Below are 15715 nucleotides of genomic sequence, written 5' to 3'. Positions count from 1 at the left end.
CAGGAAGGTCATCTCCCATAGACTCCATTATAAGCAAATAATTTAGATATTGAAGAATGATTTGCTTTTTCTCTGTAATAATAATACAGTACCTGTACTTGATCCCAACTAAGATATAATTACCCCTTATTGGGGCAGAACAGCCCTATTGGGTTTATTTAATGGTTAAATGATTCCCTTTTCTCCGTAATAATAAAACCTGTACAAGGGCTTTTCTGCCCCCAATAAGGGGCAATTATATCTTAGTTGGGATCAAGTACAGGTACTGTTTTATTATTACAGAGAAAAGGGAATCATTTAACCATTAAATAAACCCAATAGGGCTGTTCTGCCCCCAATAAGGGGTAATTATATCTTACTTTCTGGATAACAGGTTTCTCTATAAGGAATCCTATACCTGTACTAACTTTTACACTTATACACTTATGCCATTTATCCCACAGACTATAAACTCCTACATCACTTTGTGGCACTGTAAAACCTATTATAAATATTTAAAAGATCCCGTCAAAATAGTCACAGACTTGTAAGTCGCTGTTGCATCAAAAAAAAAAGTCACGGTTGCGTCCCGCAGTAGCCGCGTTACATAGAATTTTAGCTTTTTCCCTGAACATTTCAGCAGTTTCACTAATATTTGGCCAAAAAAAATGGGGCAGATTGGCTCATCACTAGGAACCCATTACCCATAAAGCCCCAAATTCTGTGTTTGCCACATTGTAATCTCTATAGTTACACAGACGGCCCATTCCAGGCCTACAGCCCCAGGCTCACACCCTATTCCCTCTATATATCTGAATGATAAAACCAATTGGCTGACTTACAGATATGGAGCCGAGCGAGGATGCGCCGAAGCAATTCGATGGTAAAGGCTTAAAGCCTAAAGGTGTTAAAGTGGCTTTAAGGAGGCAAAAACAGCTGATTAGGAGAGAGCAGCTCCCAGGGGATCTGCCCTGCAACCCAACCAGCTCAGCTCTGACACTCGCTTGGCAGGGAAGCTGCACAAACTTCGCTGCCCATTGTGACATCACAATGTTCTGTTTGTTTGTTATGATGCAGCCTGAAAGGTTATTACAGGGCGTATTGTTCTGCTGCTCAGCTCGTATTCATACAGATAGGGACTGAGCCCCACAGGCATTTTAAAAAGTCAAAGTCGAATAAAAAAAATTGCAATTGTTTCAAAATAGTCGCAGTCAAATAAATTATGGTTATGTCAAAAAAAGCAGGGCTGTGGAGTCGGAGGCAATTTTGGGTACCCGGAGTCGGCAAAAAATGAACTTAATGAAATTTAAATGGGAATAATTATTAATTAATTAATTACTTCTCTGCTATAAGAATAAAGCCCAATGCACACAGTGCATAAACGATCACGTTGAGCGACCATGAAGCATGCTTTTCATTGACTGTATGCTTCACTAAATGGGACGTAACGCACAGTTAAGGTGCGGCAGCTCCACTGCGTTGGGTTCCTCTGTTACAGGGAACACAATGCCCACTGGGAACCCAGCCGAACTCTCACTGATAACTAATCAATAACCGATACAGGAGCCCTGCCCAAAGAGCTTACAATTTAGTATGATGTAGGGAGTGGTATTCTGAGAATATTTGCAGTTGGTCTATATTTTTTATTATTTGGAGTTTTTGAATGATTTCACTTTTTGTTCAGCAAATTTTAGATATAAATGTATCTGGAAAACAATGTAACAAAAGTCAGTTCTCTCCCCCAGGCCTGTTAATCTGTACAGATACAGTGTTTAGGGAGTCAGAACCAGCAGTGCAGGGACAGATACTGCTTTACCTGCCATTACGTTTGCAACTACATGTAAAACAATTTAAATGTTTATTTGAATATTGCTTTATTATTTTATATATATATATATATATATATATATATATATATATATATATATATATATATATATATATAATATAAACCATAAAGATAGATTCCGCACTCACAGGACTTAAATAAATTACAACCTTTATTTAAGTCAGGTGAGTGCAGAATCAATCTTTAATCAATCTTTATGGTTTATGTGATATCTGCTATACTGCACCCAGGCACATTAGCCCCAGAATTATACGTGAGTGCCTGTATTACCATGTAATATATATATATATATATATATATATATATATATTTATTCATTAAGCAATTAAAAAAACACTGTTCACAGTAAAGATTTTCTTCCACTTGGGCTGTGGGTGCAGCATGGAACTATGGGAAACCAAATAAAATCAGAGTAAAATACAGTCAGTGTAGGAGTCACACTTTCAAGTCTCAATAACTGATATTCCCTAAATACATGGCCTAAAGCCTTAGGCCATAGGTCTTCTACATACAGCTATTTTACTTCTGCAGTAGTGTCAGCCATGATAGACAGCATGTAATTACACATGTTGTACATGTTGTGCGTAAATGTTTGTAGCTTCCAGTGTTTGTTGCTAAAGGGGCATTAGGGGGTGATTGTTTGGGAGCGAGTCTGTTGCACCCCATAATGCGGCCTCTGTGGGCACCCTGGGATTATCAACCTGCTCACGGTGAGGGTAACCCCAGGGGGCTCAAGACAATGAGGAATGAGGAAGCCTACAAAGTCTAAGAAACATGTTTGGACACAAATACCTTTAATGAATGGAGCAAGTACAGCCATGCAGGGTGGGACTGGGTTGGGGGGTCCCATCCCTCGTGGGCCCCACTGACCCAGACCAGATCCCTGTCTGTCCTTCCCCATCACAGAGATTATTCCAGAGTGTCCTTGCCCTGTGTAGAACCTGCCCAGTCTTCTGCCCGTTGTTCTGTTTCTTCTGTAACAGGGAAACAAAAACATGATATTGAGCCTGTGAGATATTCCCATGATACAGACGCGCTACATTCTGCAATAAATATGGTGCATATGGTCCAACCATAATATCCACGGCTTGTGGATTACTTTTCCATAACATCCCAGAATATGAGGAGTTACCAAACGCTTCAATCTTTAGCCTTTCATAAATGTAACCACAGCAGGCCCAGGGCACAGTAGGCAAGGGGGGGCAGTAAGGGAAGGTGGTAATTGTAGGTAAAAATGATATGAGTTGGGGAAAGTAAGAAAAGATGGTGACTGTAGGAAACGGTGGTGACAATTGGGTCACATGGAGACAGTAGGGCAAGATGGCGACTGTAGGGCAAGAAGGGAACAGCTGGGCAAGTTGGAGACAGTAGAACAAGATGGAGACAGTAGGGCAAGATGGAGACAGTAGAACAAGATGGAGACAGTAGGGCAAGATGGAGACAGTAGAACAAGATGGAGACAGTAGGGCAAGTTGGAGACAGTAGAACAAGATGGAGACAGTAGGGCAAGATAGAGACAGTAGAACAAGATGGAGACAGTAGGGCAAGATGGAGACAGTAGGGCAAGATGGAGACAGTAGGGCAAGAGGGAGACAGTAGGGCAAGAGGGAGACAGTAGGGCCGGGCAAGATGGAGACAGTAGGGCAAGATGGACACAGTAGGGCAAGATGGAGAAAGTAGGGCAAGATGAAGACAGTAGGGCAAGAGGGAGACAGTAGCGCAAGAGGGAGACAGTAGGACAAGATGGAGACAATAAGGCAAGAGAGAGACAGTAGTGCAAGATGAATACAGTAAGGGAAGATGGAGACAGTAGGACAAGATGGAGACAGTAGGGCAAGATGGATACAGCAGGGGCAAGATGGAAATAGCAGGGTCAGATGGAGACAGTAGGGGGATATGAATGGACAATGGAGCCCTAAACCGTCTGACAGATATCTGGCCAATGCCCATTCACTTTCCTTATCTGCTCAGGTTGTTTAGTGATAGTTATTTACATGGAATTGCCCCCTATTTAGTGGCATTCTGCCCTTGGCACAGTTGTTCCGTCAGACAAATTAAGGCGGCCATACACGGGCAGATTTAAGAGCAATTCGGCAGCTTATCTGCCTGTGTATGGGCTCCCCCAACAGGCCTACCCAACCAGCATCTGCCCTACAATTGGCCAGATATCAACCAGGCAGGTTAAAATTTAGTTAACTTTTTTTGTAATAAAAAAAAAAAATTCAGCAGGTTTGATCTGTCGAGTGCTATGGAGCCTTAGAATTGTAGTAATTACTTCATTGGTTTCTATTTCACCCGGTTTAATGGGGAAGTTAATCACTTCATTGTTTCTATTTCACCCAGTTTCAAGTGAAACTTAAACACATTAGGGCTGATTCACTAAAGTGCGTTAAAACGTGCGCTATTTATAGCGTGCAGTAAAAATTTTATGGCATCTAAATTTTCGCGACTTAACGCACGATTCACTATAAGCATACTTGCGCTAATTTACGCGCGATATTGCATGCGCGCAAATTAACGCATGCGATAATACTGTAGTGACTCGCGCGCTAATTGTTGCGTCTTTTTTAACGAAAAAAAGGTGTGCTAAAATTTATCGCACTTTAGTGAATCAACCCCATTATTTTTTTCCAAGAATGAGCCCCAATGCTCCTTAAATGGCTGCTGGAGCAATTCCTGTTTGGGAAAAATAAAGACGATTCATGGAAATGAACTTCCATTTAAACTCGAATTTGTCAAGTTTTAACAATAATTAACTGTTCTCAGCCCAATACCCAGCCAACCCGGTCAGTATTCAATGTATTCTCATTCGGTACCAGATGGCGGAAGATTATTGCAGCGACTGTAATAGCTTCAGCATCGGCACAAAGCCAGAGTTATTTTAAAAGGAACATATATTTTGTAACTTTTATAATGTTGTAATTAGCGGCATTATAGGATAATAAGCACATTGTGTGCATTGCTGTCAGGGACTGTGGGATTTATAATGTATTGTAACCTCGTTTTCAGCTCAATCACTGCCTTCCCGGATTAGTACCAGTAGAACATGGGTTACACTGGACTCTCTCACCCAGAATGGGCCTTCGCTAAGTGGAAGTCCGGCTTGGGACTCCTCCAGTTACATGGGAGTAGGAGAAACAATAGGTTAGCTGAAAGCAGTTCTAATGTGTAGCGCTGGCTCCTTCTGAAAGCTCAGACTCAGGCACACTCTACTGCTGCGCTGCAAGTTGGAGTGATATCCCCCCCCCCCCAGCAGCTGATCAGCAGAACAATGGGAAGGGAGCAAGATAGCAGCTCCCAGTAGGTATCAGAATAGCACTCAGTAGTAAGAAATCCAAGTCCGGCTTGGGACTCCTCCAGTTACATGGGAGTAGGAGAAACAATAGTTCTAATGTGTAGCGCCGGCTGAAAGCTCAGACTCAGGCACAATGCACTGAGATGGCGCCTACACACCAATATTACAGCTACAAATACATTTGTTGGTCTGAGAATAAAAGGTTAAATGGCAGAGTGAATTATTAGCTAGATATACAAAGTCCCCCATAAATATCATGACGGTGTCCCTTTAAATAAATGTAGGTTCAGGTTGGAAGCATTTTAGGGGATACAAGATGACAATTAAGTGCCACTTCCGTGCAGGGAGGGTATAAATGAAAGTAACAGCCCCCCCCCCCCCGTGCAGTGAAGGGGGCAGAATACATAGCATAGGAACCAGGGCTACTTAGTGACACATTAAAGCCATTATTCCAACAGACTATTAATGAACACACCAGGCTGGGCACTAACAGGGAGGGAAGGGAGTGTTTGTGCTGAATGGAAGTCATAAAGCAAAGAATCATAAAACCCAAAGTCCAATTATAAATAATTCATTTCACTGAGCAGAAAAGGAGCGAGGGAATGAATGAGCTGTCAGAGATTAGCAGAATATGCTAAAGAAAATAAAAATGCTGCCTGATACTGATTTGTGCAAAGGATTTTGGGGACAAGATCAGCGAAATCAGGGCTGGAGTTTGAATAATAATAATAAGCCCTGCAGTCAATGGGCTTCTATATGGGCACAGAACCCCTCAGTGACTGCTAATATCCTTATCATTTACAGTAGGGGGTACATTATCCCTTATAATACATGAGCGATACTCAGAGTTCCCTGTATAACTCAGCCTGCAGCCTTGTGCCTTTATATGGGCACAGAACCCCTCAGTGACTTCTAATATCCTTATCATTTACAGTAGGGGCTACATCATCCCTTATAAAACATGAGTGATACTCAGAGTTCCCTGTATAACTCAGCCTGCAGCCTTGTGCCTTTATATGGGCACAGAACCCCTCAGTGACTTCTAATATCCTTATCATTTACAGTAGGGGGTACATTATCCCTTATAATACATGAGTGATACTCAGAGTTCCCTGTATAACTCAGCCTGCAGCCTTGTGCCTTAATATTGTCACAGAAATCCCTCAGTGACTTCTAATATCCTTATAATTTACAGTAGGGGGTACATCATCCCTTATAAAACATGAGTGATACTCAGAGTTCCCTGTATAACTCAGCCTGCAGCCTTGTGTCTTTATATGGGCACAGAACCCCTCAGTGACTGCTAATATCCTTATCATTTTCAGTAGGGGGTACATTTTCCCTTAGAATACATGAGTGATACTCAGAATTCCCTGTATAACTCAGCCTGCAGCCTTGTGCCTTTATATGGGCACAGAACCCCTCAGTGACTGCTAATATCCTTATCATTTACAGTAGGGGGTACATTATCCCTTATAATACATGAGTGATACTCAGAGTTCCCTGTACAACTCAGCCTGCAGCCTTGTGCCTTTATATGGGCACAGAACCCCTCAGTGACTGCTAATATCCTTATCATTTACAGTAGGGGGTACATTTTCCCTTAGAATACATGAGTGATACTCAGAGTTCCCTGTATAACTCAGCCTGCAGCCTTGTGCCTTTATATGGTACAGAACCCCTCAGTGACTGCTAATATCCTTATCATTTACAGTAGGGGGTATATTACCCCTTATAATACATGAGTGATACTCAGAGTTCCCTGCATAACTCAGCCTGCAGCCTTGTGCCTTTATATGGTCACAGAACCCCTCAGTGACTGCTAATATCCTTATCATTTACAGTAGGGGGTACATTATCCCTTATAATACATGAGTGATACTCAGAGTTCCCTGTATAACTCAGCCTGCAGCCTTGTGCCTTTATATGGTCACAGAACACCTCACATCATAAACAATATCCATTCATTGTTGCATTTCTTCCCAAACGTACCTAAAAATATTTTAGAAAATCATAAAATTAGAAAATGCAACAGTTTTTGGTTAACAGCTGTGTGATAAAAGGTGAAATTTGCCCTGGGGTTGATGGTGGATTAAGACCAAGTCTACCTCTTTTACTCATACTTTTACACATTTTTATGGCAAGAATAAAAGTTAAGGTTTAATCTGAGTGCATCTTTCACACATTGGAAATAAAATTGTGTGAATAATACCTTGGTCTCCAGCGTTGCCTTTGCCTCTTCAAGCCTCCCTGTGAGACTTCTTGCTTTTTCCTGACACTTGTGAATTTCTGATTTCACTAAAATAAAATAATAATAATTACCATATTTTCAATAATATAAAGTTTGGTGACACATGACAGTGAGGACCCATGGGGGATATATTGGCCTTGATTTATTTTCCAGCGTTCATGTTGGCTCCCATGGGCAAAGGGTATTAACACTTGCATACAATTTATTGTATAGTTAATTCACATTGGCGTTTAGTTCTTAGTAGGTTTCTGGTGCTGTTCAACAACTGAAGGCCCACAGGACCGGCACCACAGGTATAAAGTGCCACCATGACCATTTGCCCAGTTGCAGTTGATGCTATAACTCTCTTATAATAAAATGCTACCTATTTCTGGTTATGTTTATGCACTAACGGAATTAATATGACTAAAAATGCCACATTTTATATACAGAAGTTATTGCGCCAGCCTAAAGTTTTAGCATCTCAATAGCAGCCATGATTTAGGACTTTAAACTTGTCAAAGAGAGTTACCGTCTTGGAAAGTGTCTGCGACACTGCACATGCTCAGTGGGCTCTGAGCAACTGTTGAAAAGCTGAGCTTAGGGGTTGTCTCAAATGATCAAGCAGAAAATGAGGTTGGTCTGTAATATAAGCTGATGCTACAGGGCTGATTATTACATTCTGAGGCTAATTGCACTGGTTTCTGGGCTGCCACTCAGTAATAATTATCTGTATTAATCAGCCTCATTTTGTGACATTTTTATACAGTATATTGTGAGTCGCCCCTAAGCGGCACAGAGCATGTGCTGGGAATCAGCAGAAAAGAAGATGGGGGGCTACTAGGGATTGCCTTGGGCTGGTACTTGGCCTACTTCTTTAGTTAGGCTTTAGTTCTCCTTTAACCTGAAAAGCCCCAAATCTTATAAACTTCCTGGTTAGCCCCACCCCTTGTATATTCCTTGATTTGGAAGTGTTGCCCCTAAATCTTGCCTATTGGGAGGCAACACCATCTTGCCCTGTAACCCTACAGTCACCACCTTGGAATGCTGGGAGTGCTAAAAGTACGTATCCATAACGTGAATACGAAACATCTGATCTCCACATATTCACACACAGTAATTACACAGGGGCAGCAGGACTATAATAGGAGCAGTCTCTCCGGGGAGTTTCAGCCATGTTGGCTGCAGTGTCATCTTTTTGGAATAATCTCCATGCTGAATAGCTAATTAGTTAAGGTGCATATAGGGTTACAACCTGGCCGCCCCATCTGCCCATTTCCCCACTCAATGTCCTCATTGCCCCTCTCCTCTCCTGGTAAATTTATAATACCCTATAAATCCCTTTCTTTCCTCATCGGCTCCACTACCCGATTATCCTTATAAGAACAGACCCAGCTCCACTCTGCCCATTTCCCTGCTCCACCCACCCATTTCCCCACCCCATGTCTTTATCACCCCCCTGCCAGTAAATTTGTAATGCCCTATAAATCCCTTTTTTCCTTACCGGCTCCACTGCCCAATTACCCTTATAAGAACAGGCCCACCTCCATTCTGCCCATTTCCCTGCTCCACCCATCCATTTCCCCAGTCTACGTCTTTATCACCCCCCTGCCAGTAAATTTGTAATACCCTATAAATCCCTTTTTCCTCACCGGCTCCACTGCCTGATTACCCTTATAAGAATAGGCCCACCTCCACTCTGCCCATTTTCCGGCTCCGCTCACCCATTTTCCCCACCACAGCCCATTTCCACGCCCAATCTGTCCGTTTCCCTACCCTATTATCGTCATCACTGCACCCCCAAGTGCTCTCATTGCTGCCCCCACCCGAAGGCCAGTATAAAACCCTATTGTTGCACAGAAATCATTGTAGTCTGCAGCAGGCATTAAAAATTGGATAGCCATGTTGGGCATGTATCTACACATAAATAACTTTGCCCCGTGCAATCTTTGTGATGCTTATGGAGGTCCCAGTTGGATCAATAAGCAGGCGAAGTACCAAATGCAGCACCACCAATGCACAGACTCGTTACAGTTACACACAGAGACTTATGAATTACTGGAAATTGATAAACAAGGATTTAAAAGGAATAAAAAAAAAAACAGCCCTCCTATATTTTTAAACGTTTGCCCTTTTAGCATTGGATAATGTTTACAGGCTAGGCTGGTAAAATACCAGACAGGTGGCAACATTACCCACTATTACAACAGAATTACCACCACCTCCGTTTTAAACCAGACATAGGGGGTTATGTAATAAAAGGTGCTAAGTTTGCCCAGGAGCAGTAACCCATAGCAACCAAACAGCAAGTAGAATTTACTGGTCACCTGTTTAAAAGCAAATGTCTTATTGGTTGCTATGGGTTAATAGTATATATTTACCTTGCATGGCTTATTAGCGGATATACTGCATATAGCAGGGCACATACCGGATAGCCACAGGGAGAGCTGCTAACTTTTCTGGAAAAAAAATGCCGGCCTTCCCATAGTTTTATGTTTGTTTCCCTATTAATAATATTGGCATCAAGCACCTTTTTACTGTCCAGGCTGGTAAAATACATACAGTCCAGGTGGTAAGCCAAACCCCAGAGAGCTTGGATCTATAGGAGTGGAAATTCTAATATCAGAGCTAATATTCCCCCTCTCGTAGGTGTCGGTTCATCTCAGAGGCCTGTTGTTCTGTCAGCAGAATGTACTGAAACAGAGAATCCAAACTCCTTGTGATGTCTCCCTATATCTCCTGCCTCTTCTTATAATCTAATGTTCCCCTTCACAGCAACAAAATGTCTGACAGGATTCAGGCCTGGGCCCTCCCACTGGCTTAGCTAGGCCTCGTTGCCAGGGCAACCCACAGCAAACATCAACTAAACTGCAGGGAAACTGCATATATTTATATTTTTATTGATATAGCATGAATACTTTCATTTTAAACAAAAGAATCAAAAGTTTGTTTTCCCAGTGATTAAATTTATAGTAGATATTCACTCCTCAGTCAGGAATAGGAGAATGCAGCTGTTTGTTTCTTGAGGGGGCTTGGAAAAAAACTTCCTTCTTCATGTCTATCAATAACATTGACATATATAGTATATACAGTAATCACATAGGGTCATTGGAAATTTAATCTGAGAATTTAAAATGTGTTGAGAATAATTCCTTGAACTTTCCATGTGATCTTGGACCTACTGCAGGGGGTATAGCAATAAGGGTTCAAAGGGGATTTCAGAGGTAATGGGAGGCAGTTTGGATAACAGTCTTGAACACTTCCCTGATCAGATCACTACAAAAAGGTGTTAAAATGTTGGGAGGTGTTAAAATGCTGGGAGTTGTACTATAATAATAATTAGATGGTCATATGTTTGACAACACTGATGTATATATTGAAAATATCTAAAACACCAAATACCTGCTGGGAAGAAGCAGGGATTTTTGCTTCAGAACAGATTGTAGAGACCTGCAGCAAAGAAAAGTATGGAAGGTAGATGCAAAGTGCAAAAGAATTGGAAATTTTTCCCATTTTGTGCAATTTGCTCCTATTTTTCCACTTCGCAAATCAGCCTTATAATACATTATCCCTTATAATACATAAGTGATACTCAGAGTTCCCTGTATAACTCAGCCTGCAGCCTTGTGCCTTTATATGGGCACAGAACCCCTCAGTGACTGCTAATATCCTTATCATTTACAGTAGGGGGTACATTATCCCTTATAATACATGAGTGATACTCAGAGTTCTCTGTATAACTCAGCCTGCAGCCTTGTGCCTTTATATGGGCACAGAACCCCTCAGTGTCTTCTAATATCCTTATCATTTACAGTAGGGGGTACATTATCCCTTATAATACATGAGTGATAATCAGAGTTCCCTGTATAACTCAGCCTGCAGCCTTGTGCTTTTATATGGTCACAGAACCCCTCAGTGACTTCTAATATCCTTATAATTTACAGTAGGGGGTATATTATCCCTTATAATACATGAGCATACCTCCCAACATTTGAAAAATGAAAAGAGGGGCAAATTTTTTTGACCACGCCCCCTTTTGTGGTCACGCCCCAATTACCACACCCCATTTAAAAAAAAATACCCCTTTTATATAGATCAAATGGCAAGAGCAGACGAAAATGTGCTATACCCTCATACTGAACGACCTAAGGAAAACAATATAGCAACTCCTACATATAAATACAAATATAGAGAGAAGGCAGTCAGTTATAAGTGAGTTCTAACTATGTACCAGTTTTTCCCCCCATACACAGTAGCCCCCAATACACAGTGCCCCAATACACAGTAGCCCCCACATACACAGTAGCCCGCCCCATACACAGTAGCCCGCCCCATACACAGTAGCCCGCCCCATACACAGTAGCCCCCCCATACACAGTAGCCCCCCATACACAGTAGCCCCCCATACACAGTAGCCCCCCCATACACAGTAGCCCCCAATACACAGTACCCCCATACAGAGTACCATCCAATACACAGTAGCCCCCAATACACAGTAGTCTCCCATACACAGTAACCCCCATACACAGTGCCCCCATACACAGTGCCCCCTATACACAGTGTCCCCCTATACACAGTAGCTCCCAATACACAGTGCCCCTATACACAGTAGCCCCCAATACACAGTGCCCCAATACACAGTGCCCCAATACACAGTAGCCCCCCAATACACAGTACCCCCATACACAGTACCATCCAATACACAGTAGCCCCCCAATACACAGTACCCCCATACACAGTACCATCCAATACACAGTAGCCCCCAATACACAGTAGTCTCCCATACACAGTGCCCCCTATACACAGTAGCCCCCTATACAGTGTCCCCCTATACACAGTAGCCCCCAATACACAGTGCCCCTATACACAGTAGCCCCCCAATACACAGTGCCCCCCAATACACAGTGTCCCCCAATACACAGTGTCCCCCTATCACAGTAGCCCCCTATCACAGTACCTCCCATAGGCGCTCCGCCTTCGTTATGCCTCTCCTTGCGCTGCGCGACAGTCTCTTTTATAAGGTTGCGCCCCGTGCGTAATGACGTCACACCCACAGGCGCAACCTTATAAAAGGGACTGTCGCGCAGCGCAAGGAGAGGCATAACGAAGCCGCCGACGTAGTAAGAACATCCGGCACAGCAAGGATAGTGCAATGCGGGACATTCATGGAACTATCCGGGACAGCGGGATGCGCCATAAAAAGCGGGACTGTCCCGCAAAAAGCGGGACTGTCCCGCGAAAAGCGGGACAGTTGGGGGGTATGCATGAGTGATACTCAGAGTTCCCTGTATAACTCAGCCTGCAGCCTTGTGCTTTTATATGGTCACAGAACCCCTCAGTGACTTCTAATATCCTTATCATTTACAGTAGGGGGTACATTATCCCTTATAATACATGAGTGATAATCAGAGTTCCCTGTATAACTCAGCCTGCAGCCTTGTGCTTTTATATGGTCACAGAACCCCTCAGTGACTTCTAATATCCTTATCATTTACAGTAGGGGGTACATTATCCCTTATAATACACAAGTGATACTCAGAGTTCCCTGTATGACTCAGCCTGCAGCCTTGTGCCTTTATATGGTCACAGAACCCCTCAGTGACTGCTAATATCCTTATCATTTACAGTAGGGGGTACATTTTCCCTTATAATACACGAGTGATACTCAGAGTTCCCTGTATAATTCAGCCTGCAGCCTTGTGGCTTTATATGGTCACAGAACCCCTCAGTGACTTCTAATATCCTTATCATTTACAGTAGGGGGTACGTTATCCCTTATAATATGAGTGATACTCAGAGTTCCCTGTATAACTCAGCCTGCAGCCTTGTGCCTTTATATGGTCACAGAACCACTCAGTGACTTCTAATATCCTTATCATTTACAGTAGGGGGTACATTATCCCTTATAATACATGAGTGATACTCAGAGTTCATTTTATAACTTAGCCTGCAGCCTTTTGCCTTTATTTGGTCAAAGAACCGCTCAGTGACTTCTAATATCCTTATCATTTACAGTAGGGGGTACATTATCCCTTATAATACATGAGTGATACTCAGAGTTCCCTGTATAACTCAGCCTGCAGCCTTGTGCCTTTATATGGTCACAGAACCCCTCAGTGACTTCTAATATCCTTATCATTTACAGTAGGGGGTACATTATCCCTTATAATACATGAGTGATACTCGGAGTTCCCTGTATAACTCAGCCTGCAGCCTTGTGCCTTTATATGGGCACAGAACACCTCACATCATAAACAATATTCATTCATTGTTGTATTTCTTCCCAAACGTATCTAGAAATATTAAGTGTTAAATGTAATGTCCAATTCCATATTTTTTCGGGGGGGGGGGGGGGGGGTAGGTCTTAAAATCATAAAATTAGCAAATCTTTCACACACTGGAAATAAAATTGTGTGAATAATACCTTGGTCTCCAGCATTGCCTTTGACGCTTCCCTGTGAGACGTCTTGCTTCTTCCTGACACTTGTGAATTTCTGATTTCACTAAAATAAAATAATAATAGTTACCAGATTTTCAATAATATAAAGTTTGGTGACACACGGCAGTGAGGACCCACAGGGGATATATTGGCCTTGATTTATTTTCCATGCATTCAGCGTTTATGTCAGCTCCCATGGGCAAAGGGTATTAACACTTGCATACAATTTATTGTATAGTTAATTCACATTAGACTTAGTAGGTTTCTGGCGCTGTTCAACAACTGAAGGCCCACAGGACCGGCACCACAGGTATAAAGTGCCACCATGACCATTTGCCCAGTTGCAGTTGGTGCTATAACTCTCTTATAATAAAAAGCTACCTATTTCTTGTTATGTTTATGCACTTAAAGGAGAAGGAAAGTCAAAACCTATTAAGCACACTATTAAATAGTACTACTATTGCTGTGTAAAAACGCTATATTTCTGGCTTGCCCAGAGAAAGATTTACAGAGATACACACACTACAACCTACATACTTGTTTCAGTGAACGGCGCCGCCATCTTGTCCAGCGTGTCTGTATGGGCTGAAAAGCACAAGCCAGCCCCCCTCCGCTCCCCGCTCCTGCCACAAACACCCCCAAGCTCCCCACTCCTGCCACAAACTCTCCACTGCACCTGCCCCCCCCCGCTCCCCCCACCTGCATGTCACAGAGTTCTCCAACGCTGCGTCGCCATGGCAACCGGACACTCCTACTGTGTGCGCATGCGCCGCCTACAGTAACAAGTCGCCAAGTCTGGAAAGAGCGATGCATTATGGGAATCTTCTCTACACTGCTCAGCGTTTTTTTTCCTGTTTGGCTTCTGATCTTCTGAACAGGTGAAGTATGGGGAGACTTAAGGGCACTATTGAGAGAACTGAAGGGAAGCCTGCAGCTTGGGATTAACTCTTTATTAGCCTTTCCTTCTCCTTTATGGAAGAACTAAACCCTAAAAATGAATATGAATAAGAATGCCACATTTACAGTTATAAGTTATTGTGCCAGCCTAAAGTTTTAGCATCTCAATAGCAGCCATGATTTAGGACTTTAAACTTGTCACAGAGGGTTACTGTCTTGGAAAGTGTCAGTGACACTGCACATGCTCAGTGGGCTCTGAGCAACTGTTGAAAAGCTGAGCTTAGGGGTCGTCCAAATGATGAAGCAGAAAATGAGGTTGGCCTGTAATATAAGCTCATCACCAACCCCCCCCCCCCGGTAAATTTGTAATATTCTATAAATCCCTTTCTTTCCTCACAGGCTCCACTGCCCAATTACCCTTATAAGAACAGGCCCACCTCCACTCCGCCCATTTCCCTGCTCCACCCATTTCCCCACCCCATGTCCTCATCACCCCTTGCCGGTAAATTTGTAATACCCTATAAATCCCTTTTTTTCTCACCAGCTCTACTGCCGATTACCCTTATAAGAACAGGCCCACCTCCACTCTCCCCATTTTCCGGCTCCACCCACCCATTTCCCCACCTCATCTGCCCATTCCCCACCCCATCTGTCGATTTCCCTACCCTATAATCGTCATCACTGCACCCCCAAGTGGTCTCATTGCTGGCCCCACCTGAACCCTATTGTTGCACAGAAATCATTGTAGTCTGCAGCAGGCATTAAAAATTGGACAGCCATGTTGGGCATGTATCTACATATAAATAACTAACTTTGCCCCGTGCAATCTTTGTGACTCTTATGGAGGTCCCAGTTGGATCAATAAGCAGCCGAAGTACCAAATGCAGTGCCACCAATGCACCGACTCGTTACAGCTACACACAGAGACTTATCATTTACTGGAAATTGATAAACAAAATACAGCCCTCCTATATTTTTAAACGTTTGCATTTTTGGCATTGGATAATGTTTACAGGCCAGGCTGGT

At 42.9% G+C, this 15715-nt stretch overlaps 1 long non-coding RNA gene across 1 annotated transcript; it reads right to left on the bottom strand.

Annotated features, from left to right (window-relative positions):
- Positions 1-2626: 2626 nt before the first annotated feature.
- LOC116408352 lies at positions 2627-13852 on the bottom strand. The gene is made up of 3 exons (XR_004220893.1): positions 13778-13852; positions 7336-7421; positions 2627-2802 (listed from the first exon to the last, which is right to left on the bottom strand). It is a non-coding gene; the product is annotated as an uncharacterized LOC116408352 (long non-coding RNA).
- Between the last annotated feature and the right edge of the window lie 1863 nt (positions 13853-15715).

The sequence above is a fragment of the Xenopus tropicalis genome, chromosome 1, assembly GCF_000004195.4.
Source record: "Xenopus tropicalis strain Nigerian chromosome 1, UCB_Xtro_10.0, whole genome shotgun sequence".
NCBI classification, from domain to species: Eukaryota; Metazoa; Chordata; class Amphibia; order Anura; family Pipidae; genus Xenopus; species Xenopus tropicalis.
Note: the sequence above shows the minus strand (reverse complement) of the source record. Positions and strands in the feature narration are given on the sequence as shown.